The sequence below is a fragment of the Pogona vitticeps genome, chromosome 11 (assembly GCF_051106095.1).
Source record: "Pogona vitticeps strain Pit_001003342236 chromosome 11, PviZW2.1, whole genome shotgun sequence".
NCBI lineage: Eukaryota > Metazoa > Chordata > Lepidosauria > Squamata > Agamidae > Pogona > Pogona vitticeps.
This window is the reverse complement of record NC_135793.1, coordinates 18,068,584-18,090,928: the sequence shown is the minus strand read 5'-3', so window position 1 is coordinate 18,090,928 and position 22,345 is coordinate 18,068,584. Positions and strand designations below refer to the sequence as shown.

The 22,345-nt window shown below is 40.7% G+C and overlaps 1 long non-coding RNA gene across 1 annotated transcript; it reads left to right on the top strand.

Moving 5' to 3' along the window:
- The first annotated feature begins 548 nt into the window (after window positions 1–548).
- LOC140702311 (uncharacterized) lies at window positions 549–14,443 on the top strand. Its single transcript, XR_012081433.2, has 2 exons — window positions 549–4,248; window positions 13,348–14,443. It is a non-coding gene; the product is annotated as an uncharacterized LOC140702311 (long non-coding RNA).
- Window positions 14,444–22,345: the final 7,902 nt, after the last annotated feature.

Below are 22,345 nucleotides of genomic sequence, written 5' to 3'. Positions count from 1 at the left end.
GGCATGGAAGGGTACTGTCACATTTGTACAAGAATTTCCCTTTGTAAATTGCAAGCATAATCCAGATCTTTGGTTCGCCAGTGTTCACATCCTATCAATCATTCTGCCAGAAATGAGGGCCTGACCATGTGAGAATCAAAAAGTTCTCTTATTGGAAAAATAGCATTTGCACATTAACAGGGCATTCTGTTATTATATTGATCTCTTATGGAAAGTCTTAAGGAGATTTTAAAAACATTGCAGCATTCCTGGGAGGAAAACCAAACTCAAATAATAATGCTAACGTGTAATAATTCAATTAATCTACTTGCAGAAAGACATGAAAGAGAGTAAATCTTAGTAGCTTTTAGGAAAACGCTGTATCCCATTGAACTGCCTCTGTGTCCCTCTGGTTTTATGTACCCCATGGACTGGCGACCCCTGATCCAGATTATCTACTTTTTAGAGCAGATATCTAAAAACGTCTTCTCCCACCCAGATCTACCTGAATCACCCGTCACAGCCTGCAGGGATGGCTGAGGGGCCTGACGCTGAGAGAGGCTCAGAAGGAAAAAAACTAGAAACCGGGCCTTCTCGGCGATGGCCCCTCGGCTGTGGAACGCCCTCCCAACAGAAATTCGGCTGGCACCCTCGCTGGGTGTTTTTAAAAGACAATTAAAAACTTGACTACTTAGGCAGGCCTTCCCTCCAGTCAGCTAAGTCTTTTTATTTCTTCTTTCCTTATCCTACCCCATCTTGGCAATTTTTTTCTTAAATTAACTGTCTTAATTAATATAGTAATTGCATTTTTTAATGATTATATATATATATATTATATTGATTTTTATGTTGTAAGCTGCCCCAAGTAGACATGGTCTAGAGGGGCGGGGTATAAATTTAATAAATTATAATCTTGTCAGTATATTACAGGGGCTAGAACGTTGGCCTGAATTTTGTAGATTCAGGTTTGAGACTCAGCTGAGCCCACGGCATTTCCTGGATGACCATGAACGAGTCACTCTGTCCCAACCTGAACTATGTCATAGGGTTGTGATGTAATGTTACAGAGTTTTGAATTTCTGGTACAATTTCTTTTGCTACCCAGTAGAAGGCTGACCACTGAAGAATTGACGCTTTTGAATTGTGGTACTGGAGGAGACTCTTGAGAGTCCCCCGGACTGCAAGGAGAACAAACCTATCCGTTTTGAAGGGAATCAACCCTGAGTGCTCACTGGAAAGACAGATCCTGAAGCTGAGGCTCCACTCCTTTGGCCATCTCATGAGAAGAGAAGACTCCCTGGAAAAGACCCTGATGTTGGGAAAGTGTGAGGGCAAGAGGAGAAGGGGACGACAGAGGATGAGATGCTTGGACAGTGTCATTGATGCTGCCAGCATGAATCTGACCCAACTCTGGGAGGCAGTGGAAGACAGGAAGGGCTCGTGTGCTCTGGTCCATGGGGTCACGAAGGGTCGGACACGACAACGACTAAGCAACAACTACAAAAAGAAGTTCAATGATTCACAGAGAACAGCTTCAAAGTTCCCCAAAGTGCATCCGCTTCTCATTAACTAAGTGCCTGAGTCTCAGTAACTCACTCTGGGACATTTATAGGAGAAAGAATAAAATAATTTATTTACTTACAATTACTTGAAATTACAGACTTGTGCATGCGGCTTTCTTTACTTAGCCACCAATGGAATAGATCAACAGAAAACAAAATAAAAACAAAAAATGACCACGAACAGAGGAAAGGAATCACTCAGCAGAACGGCTCTCTTTGAAATCAAAGGCTGGAAGGAATGATGGGTTAGTGCTGCATAGACAGACAATCACCCCAGCCCGGAAAAGTCCCTCGCAGTCACACAAACCATAGACAGCAAGCCAGGTTGCAAATAAAATTCCTACAAATACAGTGGGAAGGCTGAGAGATTTTTTATGTCACCTTGAACTGCAGAGGGAAGGCGGGGTGTAAAATGAATCTAAGTCAGTAACTAGCAAATAATCAAGGCACACAAAAATAATGAAATGTTTCTAGTTTATCAGAATGCAAACAGTCTCAAAATAGAGGAGGAGGTATGTGTGTTTCTCTGTATATCCTCAGGCATCCTAAATCGCTTTTTTGCATTAGATGAGAAGCATGCCTGCTGTCTTCACCGTTTTGATATTTTACATCCCTCCCTCCCTCCCTGCAGCTGTTCTGGAGCAGCCAAACCTTGCCTCAGATATGATTTAGTTGAAATTACCACGAACGTTTCCTTTTGAGTCACCAGCCGAATAGGAACATCTGCCGTCTCCTTAAAATCTGGAGACAAAAGCCGAGCAGAGGAGTTCTGCTTGGCATGAAATAGCATCGGTATTAGAATCTATAATGTTTTAATTTTTTCCCCTCTGTATATCTTTTGTGCCCTTGAAAGAGTGGATTTGCATGTGAATAGGAGAAAAATTGTATTTCTAGGTTCTTTGCAAAAGGATCAGTTTTTAAAAAAAGACCATCTAAGGAGTTGGCTTCCTTTTATGAGTCTCCTTTTCTTTCAACCTGAATCCTCAATTACTAGCTAAACTGTCTTGCCAGCTGAAATTCTAAGTTGGTCTAAATATTTTATAAAGTTCTGTGAATGGAACAGAGAAAAATGTCTACACCTTGCCTCTGCAGTTGGCAGACTCTTTCCGCCTCTGTCATTTTTAGCAATCGTCTTGGCTTAGGCTATTGATGTGTTTATGGCTTCCCCTCCAATTATAAAATATCACTTCTTTAGTTTACTTTTCAGTTTGGTGCTATTTCTTTAGTTAGACAGCAGAACAGTACATAGATTTTTTAAATCTCTAACTAAAAGGAAGCAATTCGGGAATCATTTATTATTCGGCCAACGAATGAATGAATGAACGAACGAACAGCTATCCTAGTGCAACTGCCACCTTGCTTTATTCTTGTTCCTGTTCTTTCTTCCTTTTTTGGTTTAAACAGGAAAAATGTTTTGAGTTTCCTTTTGCATAATAGGAAAAAAATGAAATAATAACAATAAAAAGTACAGATCATTCATATCATATGTCTGCCTACGTCGGCGCTGAGGAATTGTATCAAACTGCAGTTATCAGGAAAGCAATCAAAATGCAATCTTGAGAATATATGAAATCAAAGTGGAGTAAGGATCTGCAAACGTAAGAGACCGGCGTTTTTATTTATTGCAGAGAAGTTTCAAATGGAGAGATAAGCGCTGGCTGAATAAACAGGCAGCTTTTACGCAGAAGATAATGCTGGAAAATGAAAACATTCAAACAGATGAACAAGGTGTCTTACAGGCCTGCTGGCTGAGCTCAATTACCCATTTAACAAACACTAAAATAACAGCCTGACCTTTGCACGAGCACAAACAGTGGCGCCTGCATTTAGTCAATTTGTTATTTTAGATTTATGGAAATGGTGAAGAAAGAAATAATCAAACATGTCTGGAGTGCCTTGGGCTGGGAGAAGTGGTTAACACATTATACCTAAGACCTGTTTTGCATGTTGTGTCGTTGGGACTTCCAGCTAGATGAAATAAGGCCACTCGTTTCCAATTTTTGGTACTTAGATAATGTTGGACTTCAATTCCCAGCTGACCCATTTAGTAAGAGCTTCTGGGAGATGAAGTCGAATATGCCTGGAAGACTGAGTACTATCCCAGGCAAAATTCCTGGAACAGATCATCATAAAGTGGTCATTGTGCAAACACCTAGAAAACAATGCAGTGATAACTAGAAGCCAAAACGGATTTGTCAAGAACAAATCCTGCCAAACTAATTTGATCTTGTTTTTGGTTCAGGTCACCTCCCTGATAGACAGAGGGAATGCTGTTGTAGGCCACTTCCAGCTTCACTTTTCTATGATTCTATGATATAGGCTGTGTACTCCAGTCCCCTGCTTGGTCTAAGACAGGGTTTCCAGATCTAAGAATTTCAGCTGAATTCTCATGGACCTGTGGTCTTTTTCTGATTTTGCAGGTGATGGGACAAATCTCAGAGTGAGGGACTGGGGAACAGGCATTTACATATCCTTTGGAGCAAGGTAAGAAGCGAAGCTCTGGCATAGAGCCTGGCAGCATCAGCTCAGCCCACGGTAAACAACAACAACAACAACAACAACAACAACAACAACAACAACAACAACAACAACAACAACAACAACAACAACAACAACAACAAAACCCAACAACTGCGGGCGTGACGGTGACACTTCCTTTAGTCTGAACAGCAATGCAGTGTCTGGAAGAACCGTATTGTGTCAGTAGGTAAGTCTGTATGTGATGTGATCTCTTGAGGGAATGGAAGCAATTGCTGTAACCACTTTTTTTGGCTACCACTTGTTTTTGTTACCTGCGTCCCTTTCTCCACCCCCTGCTTTGGGTTTTCATATCTCCTAGCTAGCCCATTTTTCATTTGAATTCTAGGCCTAGTGCTGCAGAATTTTTTCATGGTCAGTTCCCAAACCAATCTCGATATTATTTGCTGCTTTGATTTAGGCAGCATAATACCTTGGGCTAGACCATGTTTTCGCAGATCGCTCAGCCTTGCTATCACTCTCTCTCTGTGTTTGTGTATGCATATGGAAGGAATAGCACCCTTTACAAAAATTCGTAGAGAATATTCACAGAAAATGTTGCAAAGTGACTTTCATTGAACAAAAAAGAGGGGGTGAAAGCCTCAAAAATCTTCTGGGAAATTTTGGCTCAGCTGTGCCCTGCAGCATCTGTTTTACTAGGCATAGCTTTCAGGTTTTTCCGTAGCCTGCGTAAAGCAACCCCCACTGGACTGCAATATATCTTAAACAGTGGAAGCAAATTGCGGTTGTGTATGCTATTGATTTTGGTTAATGGAAAGCTTGTTACTATCTTTCTTCCCCTTTAATGGGCTGTGGAAGTTCTTGCCATTGCTTTTCTATAATGATGGGTACAAATTTGTCTATGTTGTTGCATGGAAAGTAAAGAATTGAGCGCCATGGTACAATAAGAGAAAACAAATTAAATGTTTTGTTGGGTTTTTTTTTCTCGGTGTAGATGTTCGTGTGTAAGTGTGTCTAGTCTGCGTATGAGCCATTTGCAAGGCAGAATCAACAGCCTGGGTCTCTCGTTTAGTTTCAAAATCAAAGTACTGCAATGTTCAGGCATGGGTTTTGGAGATCCGTGAAAGTCCCTTGAGTGACTTTAGGTTGGTTGCTCTCCATGCTTCATATCAAATTTTAAGGGAAATGCATAGTTTCCCTCCAGGCACACAGTTCCTTCAAACACAGTCAGTCGTATAAATGAAGCCCAAGTTTACCTTTGGTTGACCAATCAAAAACAAGCTAATTTGCAAAATGCAGAAGAAGGGCAAGCTAGGACATAGATACCTTTTATTACGTCAGGGAACTCCACTTCAAATGATGTGGTAACTGTATTGCCTAATTTGAGCTTATACCTCTCAGATCAAGAGTCTGGAAGCAGTGAGTTTCAAATGACATAGTTACATGTAATGAGTTACTTTTTATTTATTTATTTGTAAGAATGACATAAGTCACACATTCGAAAAGTAATGCGATAAGCAGGAACAAAATTCATTCAAAATTCTTCAGATGTTACTTTCAATGAACATTTTTAAGTAAGAAGGAGAAACAAAACCATATATGTTATATTAAGCAATTAAATACAACATGGGGTATTTTTTATAACTTTAGAAAAAGGTTTATTAATTACAGACTTTAGTATTTCAGTAACAAAGTTCAAAATATAGCATTTGAGTAGTGAAAGAAAGAAAGCATTTGTCTTACATATTCCAGGTAAGTTTCTTTAGCTGTGAAGAATATTTCTATTTGTTTTTTTATACTAATACATGAATAATACAATACAATACAATACAATACAAATACAATACTAATACAAATTATTGGATACTAATACATGGATATTTGCAGAAAGTTCTGCTATGTAATATACTATTTAAACTAGAATTATTCTTATTAAATATGTTGCCAGAGAGTTTAGATAGGTGATACATCTCATAAGTGCAGCCAGAATACTATATGCATGGAAATGGAAGAAAGCAGAATTACGGAATTGTGAATAACTAGTGGAAAATATTATGGAAGTGGTGGAGATGGACATATTAAGAGAAGCTTTGAAGGACAATTCAATCCAAGAAGCAACTGAAAAATGGACCCTATATATAACTGGATCCGTTCTATAACTTGAAAGCCAAATGTGATAATTTTAATACAAAATAGTCAAATAATTCTACAGTGGTGCCCCCCTTGATGATTACCCCATTAGACAATGAAATTGCTTGATGATGAGTTTTTTGTGATCGCTATAGCTATCGCAAAACAATGATTCCAATGGGTTTTTTTCGTTTTACGACGATCAGTTCCCTCCTTCGGGAACCAGTTTTTTGCTTCACAATGATTAAAAACAGCTGATCGTCGGGTTTTCAAAATGGCTCCCCACTGTTTTCTGGACTTATTTCTGGAAGACAGCGATGCAATATGGCTTCCCCTATAGAGGATCTTCACTGGATGAGCAGGTATTTCCCCCATTGGAACGCATTGACCGGTTTTCAATGCATTTCAATGGGTTTTTCCACTTGATGACGATTTCGCTTAACAGCGATTTTCCTGGAACGCATTATCGTCATCAAGCGGGGCACCACTGTAGTTGGAATTATATAGGCAACTAACAGACACAAAAGTCTTTAATGCAATGATATGTTTAAGTACAGATAATATGTGATAATGTATAGCATGATATATTCCCTGTTATCCCAAGTAATTTCCCTTTACCCTTGAAATAAAAATAAAACATGGGATATAAATGTATCTTAGTATTTAACTAATTAACTTCCCATCAAATTTGTCCTGCAATGTCACCCTTCACATTAGTGTTGTAAGTGGAACATGGGATTAAGAATTTACTTTAGAACTGCTGGATAGCTCACTGGTTTAGGCATCTGGCTGCAGACCCATAGCTCAGGAGTTTGATTTCCCATAGGCCTGCGTGCCAGGGGCTGGACTCAAAGATTCATAGGGTCCTTTCCAGCTCTGCAGTTCCAATATATATTCTATCTTTGCATTATTAAACTAGCAATACAAAGGGCCAATTTGAATTTGTCCCTCTGGTCTTTACTAAAGACAGTATCCATGATCAGTTAGTCATGGGGGGTGGGGGGGATCCACACCATTTTGAAGAGAAAATGACCATAAAAGCTTAATGCAACATATACACACAAAGAGAGTACAAGCACCCTATCTTCAGCTTTCGGTCCGTATCTTATTTAGACCCAAGGAAGAGAGATTTTGCAGAGCTGAAGTCTGCCACATCAAAGAGCACTGAGAATAATTAGCCTCTGTTTTAAGAGCCATTGTCAGCAACCTAATTGTGCTGGGTCAGTTAAAGTTTTGGGGAAAGTGCTTGGCGCAGATAAATGGCTAATCTCCCAACATACCTGCCTTGCGCTTTTGAGAAAGAGCCACAAAGGAGAATGCACTGCTTTCTGCTTCTTTTATGATGCATCAGTGTCCTTTGTAAAGACAACCCTGGCCTTTCATTGCTTGCGAAAATAAGATTGCCATGCTTGATGCCTACAAAAAATAAAATAAAAGGGAAACAGCAGCAGCGGCGGCAGCAATAACAACAACTGTGACAGAATGGGCATATTAGATGAACCTGTCTGGATTCCTTCATGTATTCCATTATTTACAGCACAGTAAGCACTAAGAATACAGAATGCAGGCCTCTTTGGAGAGGATGTGCCTGCTTGCAGGCTTGGTTCATATCCCATCTCACAGGCCTTCCCAATGTTGAAATTGGCAATAGCCTTCAAACTGTGTTGAAGAATCCTTCAAAAACTCTGCCGAAGGATCCATCTGCACAGGCAAAAAATCAGTGAGAACATAGGTAAAGTACTTTTAGGTACTTCCAGTGACGTAATAAAGCTAGGGCTCTTAGGTGGTAGGAAGACTTTTTGACTAATTTTTCTTCTTAGGCATCCTTCAGTCTCGAGAGACTATGGTAACGTGCTCTGTATGGAGGACTTGGGACAGCGTCTAGTGTGGCTGAAAAGGCCAATTCAAGAGTGACAATTCCTTCCACACTGAAGACAAATCCAATGTGTCCCCTGTCCACCTCCCTGATTTTGCTGCTTCCAGGACTGCCTCTTTGCCTTGGCCTGCTGGACAAGGGTCTCTTCAAATTGGGATAGGCCATGATGCACCGCCTGCCTCCAGGCTGAATGGTTAGATGTCGAGGTTTCCCATCTGTTGACTAATAGGAATGATGATTTCATCTGCTATCCCTTCTCAGCCTCACCTAAGCTGAATGGAATGGGGTACTGGCAACACCCTATTCACGGCATAACAAAGTTTAAAAACAATAAAACCAATAACATACGAAAACCCAAGATGTAAAAATATAGATATTAAAATACAGCAGGCGGGAGAGCCTGCCTAAATAGCCATGTCTTTAGTTTACTTCTAAAGACACCCAGAGAGGGAGCCAGGCAGATCTCTAGGGGCAGGTTGTTCCAGAGGCGAGGGGCCACTGCCGAGAAGGCCCAGTTCCTCATTCTTTCCTTTCAGGCCTCCCTCCTTTTGGGCCTCCCTCCTGAAAGGGCTAAAACTCACTAGAGTATGGGGCCTAGTGAGGTCATAGTGATGGTTCCTTGTGATGTCACAAAGGCAGGGTGGGGCGTAGAACTGCTTCTGGTCTAGCTGGCACTCTGACTTGAAAGAGATCCAGATAAATGGGTACAGAAACTAGATAAAGCTCAGCTTATCAGGTAATATGGCAACCCAGAACAAGGGGAACCACTTTGGGTGCAGTTGGGAAAGTGGCAAGATGTTCCCAAAGCTACAACAGTTACCACTAGAGATGAACACAAACCACCAGGCAGTGGGAGTGAGTTCCAGAGCCTGGAAGCAGCAACAGAGGAGGCCCTCTCCCGTGTCCCCACCAAACACACCTTGTGAGGGTGATGGGGCCAAGAAAAAGACCTCCCTTAATGATCTTAACACCCAAGCAGGCTCATAATGGAAGACAAGGTCTTTAAGATAGCTTGGGTCCAAGTTGTTTAGGGCTTTATAGATTAGAACCAGTAGTTTGAATTGTGTCCAGAAATGGAATGGCAGCCAGTGGAGTTGCTGTAATGGGTGGGCGGGTTATTCGATCCCTGTAAACAGCCCCACTGAACAATCTGGGTGCAGTGTTTTGGACCCACTGAAGTTTCTGAGTATTTCTAAAAGGCAGCATTCCTTGCAACAGCAGAGGCACTAACCCCTTAATGCCAGTTTCTGGGGAGCATCTAGGGTATTATTACCTCTGTGTCCTGTTGTGGGCTATCCATAGGGAGCTACAGAATGCTGGGCTACTTAGATGGCAGCTTGCATTCAGTGAGCAAGGCTTAGCATAGCATGCAAGAATGCATTACATGCTACTGTGGCCATTTCTGTTTGCCTTTTAAAAATTTTCCCGTCAAACGGTAAACATTTTGAAGTGAAGATGAACAGAAATTGATCTGCCCCTTCTCAATCTGCAGAGCAGGTTTTGATATTCCAGCTCACAGCTGGACGTGACTAAATAAGTAGACTGGCTGTTGAGATCATTGATGAAAATCATTAGTTCGATCAAGGCCAAACAGTACGGGGAGAAAATGTAGATCAGTTGGAGCCAGTCTGTTACCATGAATGCTGAATCACCGAGGATCCAGAGTGAAAGCTTGGCAAAGCGAAGCAAACACCACTTGGTTATAAAAGGTGCCCATAAAAAAAAATGCTGACTGGAATTAATCCTTTTCTATACGAGAAGCCCCAGCTAAGTGCAAACATCTTTTGATTTATAGGCAATGAAGCAACATTCTTCACCGGGTTGATCCCCATTTACAACAAAGGGTGTATGCACCCAGGGCAGCCAATTAGCACCACAGCCTGTTTGACCTTTCCTCTTGCACCTGCTGGCTGCTTAAAAAGAGAGCATTACTTTTAAAAAAGGGCACCAATTACTAGTTTAGAGCAGGGATCAGCAACATGTGGAGTTTGGAGTGCATGTGATTCCGCATCAGTCCAGATGTACTCTCTAGAGCTCCCTGCCTGCCCAAGTAGCCCTAAAGAATATCCTTAAAAAAACTGACTGTGGAAGTCATGCTATCTTTGCTATGCTTTGAGGTCTCCTAGCACATCTGCATCTTTGCACACCTCCCATTTTTTTAAAAAAATGGCCACTAGAGGGCAAAAGGGGGCTTTTTCAGGTATTTACAAAATTAAGGATTAAAAAAAAAATTTTGAGTGGGATGTGTGATAGTAGGAACAGACCTCAAAGTCTAGGGTGAATGTGTATGTCTGCTGGACACATTTGCTTGCCCACATTTGGTTTCGAGTAACATTCCAGGTTTATGGGACATGGTGGTGCTATGGGTTAACCCGCAGAAGCCTCTGTGCTGCAAGGTCAGAAGGCCAGCAGTTGTAAGATCGAATCCACATGATGGAGGGAGCTCCTGTCACTTGTCACAGTTCCTGCCAACCTAGCAGTTCGAAAGCATGTAAAAGCAAGTAGATAAATAGATACCACCTCAGCGGGAAGGTAACGGCATTCTGTGCCTAGTCGCGCTGGCCACATGACCACAGAGACTGTCTTTGGACAAATGTTGGCTCTGTGGCTTGGAGATGGGGATGAGCACCGCCCCCTAGAGTCGGACACAACTGGACTAAATGTCAGGGGAACCTTTACCTTTACCTTAACATTCCAGTAATATGCTACTAATCTGTTACTTTTAAATTGATTGAAAAAAAAATAAAATGGAAAAGGTTTTTTTTAAAAATTGCCCCCACATAACTTCCCAAACCACTATTTTAGAAGTAAGAAATAAATATATCTCACTTCTTGCAGGCAAAATGTAGTTGTGCTGTGTTATTATTTCATAAAATCTTAATCTTTGAACTGCAGAGCTGGAAGGGATCCTATCGACCACTGAGTCTATCTCCTGTCAAGGAGGCAGAGAGGCGGATTCAACTCCCAACCTCTGGCTCCACAGCAAAATGCCTAAAACACAGAGCTATCCAGCAGCTGAAATGTCACTGTGCCTTCACTATCCTCAAACAGTAAAGCCAGAATCCTATGAGTTAAACTTGCCAGCATACAGCAGTTCTAATTTGTGAGTCACAGCATGTTAAGATGTTAGCCTAGGTATTTGCTGTTACACACAAGTCACATGACTCACTCAACATGACTCAACAACAAATGCTTAAGCTGACTCCTTCATTTGTCTCAATTCACAGCTGAAATATATGATAAATGTAGGCCAGATGGGCAGGGTATAAATCAAATAAATAAATAAATAAATAAATAAATAAATAAATAAATAAATAAATGTCATTTTGCTAGCATAATTTTTCAGTTGGATTCCAACAAATGTGTCACAGACACTGTTATGGGTTAAATTTTATATTTTGCTTAAAAATCCCCCTTCGGTACTTAGATTGCACAGTTTTAGGGAGTGTCATTGTCTGTTATTGATACCCCAACACAATTAAGTACAAATAGTCAAGTCATGAAAAACACAAACATACACTCTCAAAAATTTTGCTGAGGACTCAAGCAAATTTAAGGATTCTTCTTCACTGCCCCATATCTTTCTCATCAGATGGAATGGGAATGTCTGTTAGGGCTTGCCAGTGTGGAAAATGAAGGTGTCAGCGCACAACTTGTGTGTGTTAAAGGGGAGGGAAAGGTCTCAGCACCAACCTGTGGAACAGTATAAGGAGAAAGAGAATTTTAAAATCGATGTCTGTCTGAATAAAATAAAACAATTATAAATTAACATGGAGATGGCATTTGACTCCTGTGAAATTCAGTGTGATGGATTCTAGATACTCTAGAATATGCTGCAGATGTGGACAAGTTGTAGGTAGGCATCCTTCAGTCTCGAAAGGCTATGGTGACATGCTCTGTATGGAGGACTTGGAACAACGTTTAGTGTGGCTGAAGAGGCCAATTCAAGAGTGACAATCTGTTCCACACTGAAGACAAATCCAATCTGTCCCCTGTCCAGCTCCCTGGTTTTGCTGCTTTTATGACTTCTTCTTTGCCTCGACCTGCTGGGCAAGGGTCTCTTCAAATTGGGAGAGGCTGTGATGCACTGCCTGCCTCCAGGCTGAACGATCAGATGTCAAAGTTTCCCATCTGTTGAGGTCTATTCCTAAGGCCTTCAGGTCCCACTTGCAGATATCCTTGTATCGCAGTTGTGGTCTCCCTCTGGGGCGATTTCCCTGCACTAATTCTCCATACAGGAGATCCTTTGGAATCCGACCATCAGCCATTCTCACAACATGCCCAAGCCAACGTAGACGTCGCTGTTTCAATAATGTGTACATGCTGAATATTCCAGCTCGTTCTAGGACTACTCTGTTTGGAACTTTGTCCTGCCTGGTGATGCCAAAGTTGACAAGTTGTAGGTATCTTTTTCCAAATGTGGTGTCAAGTAGTATCGAAATTTTGGAAGTTAGTATTTAAAGAAATGGAAACAATTGTACAAATAACAGTAGACGTTTTCTCCAGAATTGCATTATTGCTTATTTTTTGAAGAAGAATGATGTGATTGAGAAAAAAAGAGAGTTAATTATGCATATGGTGATGGCAGCTAGATTAGTAATTGCAAGAAGTTGGAAACTTTCACTTAACTGAAAGTCTGGGAACCAGCAGTTAACAATAAGTTGACATGGAATCATCATCATAGGCATCCCTCAGTCTCGAGAGATCATGGTAACGTGCTCTGTATCGAGGAGTGTCCTCTCCAGAGCATGAAGCCTGGGTAAAGTAATATGGAGGATAGGCTGTTACCCAAGCAGCAGATCCCCCCTCTCCATGTTGCTGAAATGGTCCAATGGAAAGGCAAGAGCCAATACAACTGGTTCCAGTAACGTTGCAGGAGTTGGCAGAATGACACGAACTGCCTTCGGGACTCCAGCTCCGGATTTTGCATCTAGGTTAACTCCTGAAGCCTTTTCCATCAGTGGATATAGCCACAGGGCAATGGAGGTTCGAAATCAGAGTTTTCCTTCTCCTAGATGGGCTGCCTTTCATGGCTGATGAGCCCCACCTACCCGGAATATAACATTTAAAAAGGGATTGTTAAAAGAGAACAATTTCGTTTGAACAGGGCAAACTTTTTTGCGCTTTGTATTATTTGAAGGTGAAGGTTGCCTACCCAAACAAAAGATAATGTTATTTTGAAAGGGTTATAGAGCATCATAATCAAAACTGGTGATGGGTACACCAATTTTAGTTATGTTTTTTTCTGAATTGTTTTGAGTTGTTTCAAATATTAAGACATGTAAATTCTTTCCTGCTTTTTCTTATGTTGTGTTTATACAGTATGCTGCAGTTATGTTAACAGAAAAAAGAACAGGAAAAATGGATGATCATGCAGACATAGGAAGCTGTTTTATCTCAAGTCCAGACTCTTGGTGTCTGTAGTCCATGTACTTCACTGTTGTCGAGACACACTGATGGCACCTCGTCAGGATTTCAGGCAGTAATTTTCCAGTCCTACCTGCAAACCTTCTTTATGCAACTGACCCATGAACTGTCCCCATTAATAAGAGCTCCTTAATCTGTGCAGGCAGCTGGCTGGCTCTGAAATGGATGAGTGGCTCAGTTGCTTTTAAAGTGTGGCATCCAGTAAGAAAAACGGGGGAATTTGTTGACAGAGCATTTACCAATGCAGCCACTGACAGAAAGTGAAGGATGAAGGCAGAGAAAATGAACATCCATGCATCAGCAGGCCCAGCTTTTTGTGCCACAGAAGTCTTAATGAGGTTTGCTGAGCTACTGATAATTGCCTTTGAAAAATCAGAAGTCAGAGAAATAGCAGTCAGGATCAAAACGCTGAGGGAGAGCTGGCTTGGCGAGTTCATAAAGGAGTTTCGCTCAGCGGTTATTATAGGTGGTTAGGGATGGAAAATATTTCCTTTGAGGCTACAACTCCTCAAATTACCCAACCCATATGGCCACTGACCATTGCTGCCGATTGTATTCTGGGAACTATCAACTGAAAAAGAAATGCTTCCCATCTCTGCGGATGATACCTGGTCTCTCTCGGATCTACAGTTCTGCCAATAGCCATTGGGTTAGATGGTTTTTAAATGAGAACAGACCTGAACTCAGGGAATTACTTTCCCCAGAACTCCCCAACCTGAACAGCCAATGATTTTGATTCCTTGATTCTTTGGGGGTCATTTGGCAGATTTTTGGCCATTTTTTCCTTATTTTTAAGAGTGTTTTGGTGAAACGAGTGATGGAAAGGTATTATTAATACGGTCTACCTAACTTTGCTCTTAAAGCAATGAATAGTGACTGTTCTTCTTTGAAAAAAGGATGAGGAACACAAACCATTTGTGTAGTATTTTAAAAATCATGTTTCAAGTGCTGTAATTGTATGTTTGAAAATAAAACAAATATTTGAAAACACTGTATTCTGCATTAATACTTTCTCAGAAAAGAAGCCAAATCCTGATTTTCTGCTGGAAGCTTCCCACAGTGAAAAAAAAAAGGGTGTATGTTACTATATTTCCTCCATATTCGATGCATTGCTTTTCTCTTTGCTTTTCACTTTCTGGAACTTGTCAAATGATTATTTAATTTCCAGATGATGGCAGCACTTAGTTTATGAAACCAAGGAATTGTTGTTCTCAATCTATTTGTGTTTTTTTATGCGCCATTCACATCAGAACCAGGCAATGCGTCTCTCCAAAGTTCCTTTGCAAACGGACATATTGAGTGATAAATAGAGATGGGCACAAACTGAACAATAAACTGGAGGGGAAAAAAACACAAACTGGTGTGTGTGTGTGTGTGTGTGTGTGTGTGTGTGCGTGTGTGCTTGTGGTTCCGTTCGTGCAAGATGTTTTGCTGAAACGAAATGAAGCACCAAACGTCTTTCTGCTTGAGGCTTCATTTTGGATCAGCAAAATGGATGCCGCCCCTGCCCCCTTCACGCTGCCCCTTACCTGGTCCGGCTGCCACCTCTGCCACCTTCAGAGGCAACTGATAGGTGAGCACATATGTAGGGAACGCAGGCTGAGCTCCTGGAAGAGAGGCTGGGCTGTTGTCTCTAAAGATGGCAGTGGCGGCAGAGGAGAAGGAGGTGGCAGAACTATGTTGGGAGGCAATGGGAATAGTGATAAAGGGGCAGGAAGGTGGCAGAGGGGGAAAGGGGGGCACAAAACAGAAAAATAAGCTCCAGACTGGATTATTTCTCCGGGGGTTCATGGCGGTTCGTGATTCATTGTTATCCACAAACCACAAACCAGCTCAATTCGTCGTATTTCTGGTTCATGTCCATCTCTAGTGATGAAGGATTGTCCCCCTCAACCAATTGATAAAGAGGTGATGGGTTTGAAACTTGGGCTACATCTTTATTGACTATTTAATCCCCTAACCTGCAGTGGGGCTTGAGATAGTGCAAAACGACAACGACAACCCTGGGGACAGGATCCAGTGGACACAGCTTTGGGGTAGGAGCCAGTGGTTTAAAATTCCATTCCCCACTGTGACTCCTGGGAGAAGAGCCAGCCTGGGTGGCCTTGGGCAAGCTGCAGCATCCCAGGGCACCCCTAGAAGAAGGGCATGGGAAACCACTTCTGCGTATTCTGTGTCTGGAAAACCCTCGAAATAAGTCAGAATTGACAGCAAGTGATTATTATCTATCCCCATCACTATGCCAGCAAGCCACAATGCAAGTGCATTGTTTGCTCTCCTCGCCTCCCCCTCCTTCCAAGCTGCATTAGCAGCAGAAATACTGAGTCGAGTCGGCATTCTTATGTGTGCATGGAATTCCAGATTAGGCTGGAATGTTTTGAAAAGAGAGGGGGGGGGATTTCCAACAGCAAATATTTGAAGATTTCTGTTTTATTTGAGGATCTGTGGGAAATCTGTAAAGAGCAACACAGACAATGGCAACAAGTCCAAATCTAGAATAGCAGAGACTCTTTTTCTGTAGGGAAATAATGATTCCAGATGCAACGATGCTATTTTGTGCTGTGCCAGCTACTTCCGTGGAGCCTGTGAAATGTACAGATGCTGGGATTTGTCAGTGGGTTGCTTTCTTCAGTCATCTAGAATCTGTTGAATTCAACTGTGCCAACTGCTGGATTTCCTAGCATTGTGCTCTTTTATTTTCTTGTGGTTTATTTGTACCGGGTGTTTAGTAGGTCTGTAGCATTGACTTCTGAACGTCATAATTGGATTCTGAATTGCTTCTGTGTCAAGGTTCCCTAAAACCAGCCAGTGCAGAAAGAGGTCAATTTATACTTGTGCAAAGACAAGTATGCTAATGAACGTGACATATGTCAAATCCTGTCCCATTTTGCAGTCTGTTTTATCTGCATGGCTTTTGAGCTTTTCGAATTACTCCAAAACTGCGCACAAGCATTTTGGGAAGATTAAATTCTGGTATCTTGCCTGTGTGAGATCCTTTATCACTGCAATTTCAGCACTCAGAGATGCCTTGGAAAATGATTGAAAGGATATGCAGGAATTTGTTCGGAGCAAACGAGAAGGAGAGGGGAAGAAAGGGAGGGGGGTTAGAAACATGTCATCTAACAATGAAGCTGCATTTGAAAAGTCACATAGACTGCCAGATCAAGACCCCCCAAAATCAAGTGCATCTTTGAATCAGGTGGAAGTAAATAGGAATGACACAAGACTAGGACTGCTTACAAGCCAGGAGGAGACCCACCAACCCAGTCTTCTTATTAGATGTTATTAGATGTTGTTGGAGGAAGCTGAATCTTAGTTTCTGAACCCATGCAGATGGAAACACCTAGCCTCATTACCCTCATTGTTGCTTTCTTTATGCTTTCAGCCCCAAGTGTAAAGAGGAGGAGTTCCTTCTTGTGTGTATGCTCCTCATGGGAGCAAGAACTCAGATGTAGACCTGAGCAGGAACCTGTCCTGAAATATGCCACCAAAAGCATGAAAACAGTGACAAGGGAAGGGGTTAGGACTTAACACCTCCCTCTAAATATGTTCTAAATGCTGGGTTTTATGATACATGTACAGTGCCAAGATAATGCAAGTATGAAAAACCAGTAGCACTTGTATGAGCCATGTGATGGCTGGTGTTAAGGCCTTGTATTTTGCAGAATGTGCTGGCTAGCTGATGGCTGCCTATCTGAGTGGTAATCTTCCCCTTGGTGTTTCTATAGGCAGTACTATATGTTACAGATCAACCATTATTAGAAATGGAAAATCCTTAACATCAGAACATATATGATTGTTAGTAGGAGATTTCTAACCTCAGATCTCTTGCAAATTTGCTTTGTTTTGTGACATGTCTCTGGGAGCTAAGCACAACTTTACAGTCGTGCCCTGCTTTACGATTGCCCCGCATTACGATGCAAAACGATGGTCTCAATAGGGGTTTTTCACTTTGTGATGATCGATTCCCTGCTTCAGGAACCGATTCTTCGCAAAACGTAGATTTTCGGACGGTGGTTGGTGGTTTCAAAATGGCCACTGGGTAAATAAAATGGCTCCCCGCTGTTTTCTGGGATCAATTCCTCGCTGCACAGGCACCGAAAATGGCCGCCCAATGGAGGATCTTTGCTGGACAGTGAGTTCCCAGCCCATTGGAACACATTGAAGGGGTTTCAATGAGTTTCAATGGGCTTTTTATTTTCGCATTACGATGTTTTCGTTCTACAGCGATTTCACTGGAACGAATTAACGTCGTAATGCAAGGCACCACTGTATTTCCAAATCTGATTTATCATACATAAAATTCTGCCTGAACCATACGTCTTATCATATGGTTCAATTCTAATAAAGAACTTATTTACCACTTTTACTTTTCCTTATTCCTTTTTTTCAGACAATAATATGTATTTTATTCACTTACAATAAATATTTAGCATCTTTCTTCTTTTTTTAAATAATCTACAACATAAAATACATAAACCAAAATAGAAATCAATGTAGTCTTCTTCTTCCATTGTCTTTATTCTTCTTCTTCCTTTGTTGTCCTTTTCTCCAGAACTGCATTGATTCCTGATTTGGAACTTTCTCTTTCCCTTTTGTTAGCATATATTCAATAAATCTGCCCCATATATCATAAAACTTATTTTTTATCTCTCCTTTCTTAAGCTTTAAATTACAAGTTAATTTATCATTTATAGCAGTGTTCCGTATTTCATTATACCATTCTTCCATCTGAAATTCAAGTTTGGATTTCCAAATCCTAGCTATTATTAACCTGGCTGCTGTTAATAATTTGGCAATCAACTCTCTAGTCATCATATCATATTTCACATTTATAAATATTGGTAACAAAGCTATCTCAGGATTAAATTCTATATCTCTTTCACATATATCAGTTAATTCCTTAAAGATTAGTTTCCAAAATCTTTGTACTTTTCACATTCCTATCACATATGAAAGTATGTACCAATTTCCTTCTCACATTTCCAACAGACATTCAGATAATTAGAGTTAATTTTATTCAATTTTATCGGTGTCAAATGCCATCTTAAACTTAGTTTTAAAAGTTTTTATTTTATTCTCACCGACATAAATCGTAAAACACTCATTTTCCAGATCGTAATCCATTCTTCGCCATTTATTCTTTTTCCTAAATCTTCTTTCCACGCCAGCTGCAATCCTTCATTCTCAATCTCTTCTTCTTCTAAATTTAGCAGGTCTATAAATTTTACTTACTATGCCATTCAATGACTAATTCATCTGAATACCTTCATATGATAATAGAAATTATTCATACCTTGTACATTCTTTACCTTTATTGTACTTCTTTACCCATTCATTAGTCCATCTTTCTAATGGCATATAATTCAACCATGTAGAAAGTTATATTAAAAAAACTGTAAAGAGTAAATAATTAGAGAATGATAAAAGAGAATTAGAAAAAGAAATAAAGGATGAAGAGATTGCAGAAGTTATCAACAAATTAAAGAATGGCTAAACTCCAGGCTTTGATGCAATGGGATCAGAATATTATATATCTATTAAATCAATACTGATCCCTAAGTTGAAAATACTCTATAATAGAATATTGGAAGGAGAAAAAAAGACCAGAATCTTGGAAAAATTCACTAACAACTTATCCCAAAACCCAATAAAGATCTGACAGATCCAAGCTTGTATAGGCCTATCTCGTTATTAAATCAAGTGCAAAGATATTTACAGCAATTTCAGCAAATAGAATTAATAAGTTCATTACAAAATATATCAAAGGGGATCAGAATGTTTTTTTAAAGGGATGACAAATGGCGAATTTGACTAGGAGGGTTTTGAATATTGTATATAATGTAGAAAAATCTAAGATAAAGGCAGGTGTTCTATCATTAGATATTTTTAAGGCATTTTATTGTGTTGTTGCTGTTTAGTCATTAAGTCATATCCGACTCCATTGTGACCCCATGAACCAGAGCACACCAGGCCCTCCTGTCTTCCACTGGCCTCCTGGAGTTGAGTCAAATTCAATGATACTGTCCAGCCATCTCGTCCTCTGTCACCCCCTTCTCCTCTTGCCTTCAAACTTTCCCAACATCAGGGTCTTTTCCAGGGGGTCTTCTCTTCTCATGAGATGGCCAAAGCTCAGCTTCAGGATCTGTCCTTCCAGTGAGCACTCAGGGTTGATTTCCTTCAAAATGGATAGGTTTGTTCTCCTTGCAGTCCAAGGGACTCTCAAGATCCTCCTCCAGCACCACAATTCAAAAGCATCAATTCTTCAGTGGTCCAGCTCTCACTTCCTTACATCACTGGAGCTTTGACGATATTTTCAAATGTAGAGTCCTTTATATTGGGTTGGGAACTGTTATGAGTTAAGTCATATATCTTATGTTACTTTGCAGTTCTCTCTATCCTTTGTGAGGGCTTGGCCAAGATGGAAGCTAAACCACTTCAAAAAGAATGTCACTGAAGCATGAGTTGTATCTCTCAGGTGAGAACCACATTAGCTAGTAGGTAGCACTTTCATCTTTACTGTGCTTCACAACAACCTAACAAATAGGTCAGCATTATTTACTCAAGATTGTGGACTAGTGATAGTGGCTGGGAGGCAGAAGTAACCATGGGTCATTTGTTGAAGTTGAACAAAAGTATCCCTATTTTCAGGTGTCCTTTGGTTCTGCATCATAGTAGAGCTTTATACAGTACACGGTTGCAACTTTGGGCCTTTCACCTCTTCGAAATATACGTTTTGGATATCAGAAAAGAATAATTTTCCTTACCAGCCTACATGGATTTTAAAGGGACGAATGGCTAGAATTCTACCGGTGTTTGTATAGGATTTGTGTGGCTTGCTGTAGCTAATTGTGACTAATCGATGAGATGCCAGATTGAATCTTGGTTGGTTACATGACAAAGCACACATTGTTGTCCAAAGCTTTGAACTCTCAGACATCAGATTCTCCAGCAGTAGGAGCACCAACAGCAATGGCATAGTAGCAGTGGCAGGGGATGTAACAGGAAAGCAGTGTCAAAACTAGTATCTCCATCTTGGATTCAATAACCAAACTACTAAATTTTAGGGAAACAGCACTGCTATCTGGCTCCGAGCATTGGGCTTCAGATTCTAAGCTAGTGCAGGCTCTAAGCACAAAGACCTTGGGAGCCATTCTTGAACCAGATCCTCAGTCCTTACATTCTTAGCCTTCTCCTCAAAGAAGCTAATCACTGAAGTAAACGTATTAGCTATATAAAAGCCAGAAGCAGCACTTGAGAGACTGAAGCTCACCTGGGCAGCCTATAAAACCAGGTCAGTGCTGAGGTAATTTGTCTCTTACCCCTGTTGCAGGGTTGCAAGTTATGGCGCTAAAATCAGCTCAAGAATATCTTCTTTGGGCTGTTTCTGAGGTACTGTCCAGGGTCCTGAATTTAGTGTATTCTAGATCTATAGCCATATGCTACTGTAATTTATAACCTCCCTCTTACATCATATCTAAGCTATTGCCTACCTATAATGAAAGAAGCCAAAGAGGGGAGAGAGAAACGGGATAGAGAAAGAGAGAGTCATAGGTTGCTGGAAAATAGGTTTTGGCCAGAAAATATTTGTGTAACCTCCTTCAGAGACTGTTGAAGAACAGAATAGAATAGAATAGAATAGAACAGAACAGAACAGAACATCATTACATGTAAATATATATCTTTTCTAACATAGAAAATTAAAATCCACAAATACATTGAGATACTTATAAGAATACCCTCCCCACCTTTTTCTTTAACTTCCTGAGATTTTGTCTTCTCAGTTTAGGATCTTCTGAACATTTTGTTTCCCCATTGCTTTTATAATGACAGAAATTCTAAATACTTAAGGGGAGAAAAGGGGGAAAATTCAGGTCTGACTCCTCTCTTTTACCTGATTCAGTGGCATCTGATTTTGATGGTGCCATAGTCACTTGGTTTGCCAAACAAAAGGAAATATGTCACCTAGTCTTACAAGTGAGCCTTTTTATCTGAAGACGAAACATATTCTTGGCAGGAGATGTGCTTCTGTTTCTTGAAGATCTCCCATCTTTCTGATTCTTCAACTTCCAAAAAGCCTATGTCGAGAAATGTCCCTTTGTATAAAGGAGAGGTAATTGGTACTCTGTATCCATGTGAATTTCTGATAGCCACAGACATTTAGCCAGAAGTGTTGCACAGCCCTTGGTGGCAGATAAAGCTTGCAGGTGCTTGCTTAAACTTCAGAAACCTGTTGAGAGAAACGCCTCGGAAAGGAGCCAGCACTATTTACTGTTCATGTTTTAATTGCAGAGTGGGCTAATTGCCCTGCTTTACTATTTAACACTCTAAATATGCCATCCAATTTGGCTTATGAATACCTTCAGCAGGGTCCTGCCAACAGTCATTTTCATTTCAGAACTGGGAATGGGGTGCGGAGAAACATTTTTTAAAAGGCACTAAGAGCCAGCTGGGCTTGAGAAACTGTATTATTCCTTGATGTGGTTTCCAGCCATTGATGCTTTCACCTTCATTGCATTTCCTTCCTTTCACATCAAAGGACCCTTGAAAAAAATATCTCCAAATGTATACACAACAAGCAAACCTCTTGATGAAGAATAACAGCTGAAATCATGTCATTTTCACATTCTGGTGATCATTGATCCAGACTTTCTCACCACGTTCTAATGTTGAATTATTTTATTTTAGTCCTGTATAGCAGCTGCTCTTCACACACACACCCTTGTTCTACTGAACTCAGATCCAACCTCTCCTCCCTTCTGAAGGTCAGCAGGAGAGAGAAGAAAGCAAGTTTGCTCAAGATAATTATCACTAGAATTGAGTCCACTTGCTTTCTCAGGTTAGGTTTTTAAAAAACCTCTCAAATGCTTGAAGGCATCTCCAGGGGTCTCTA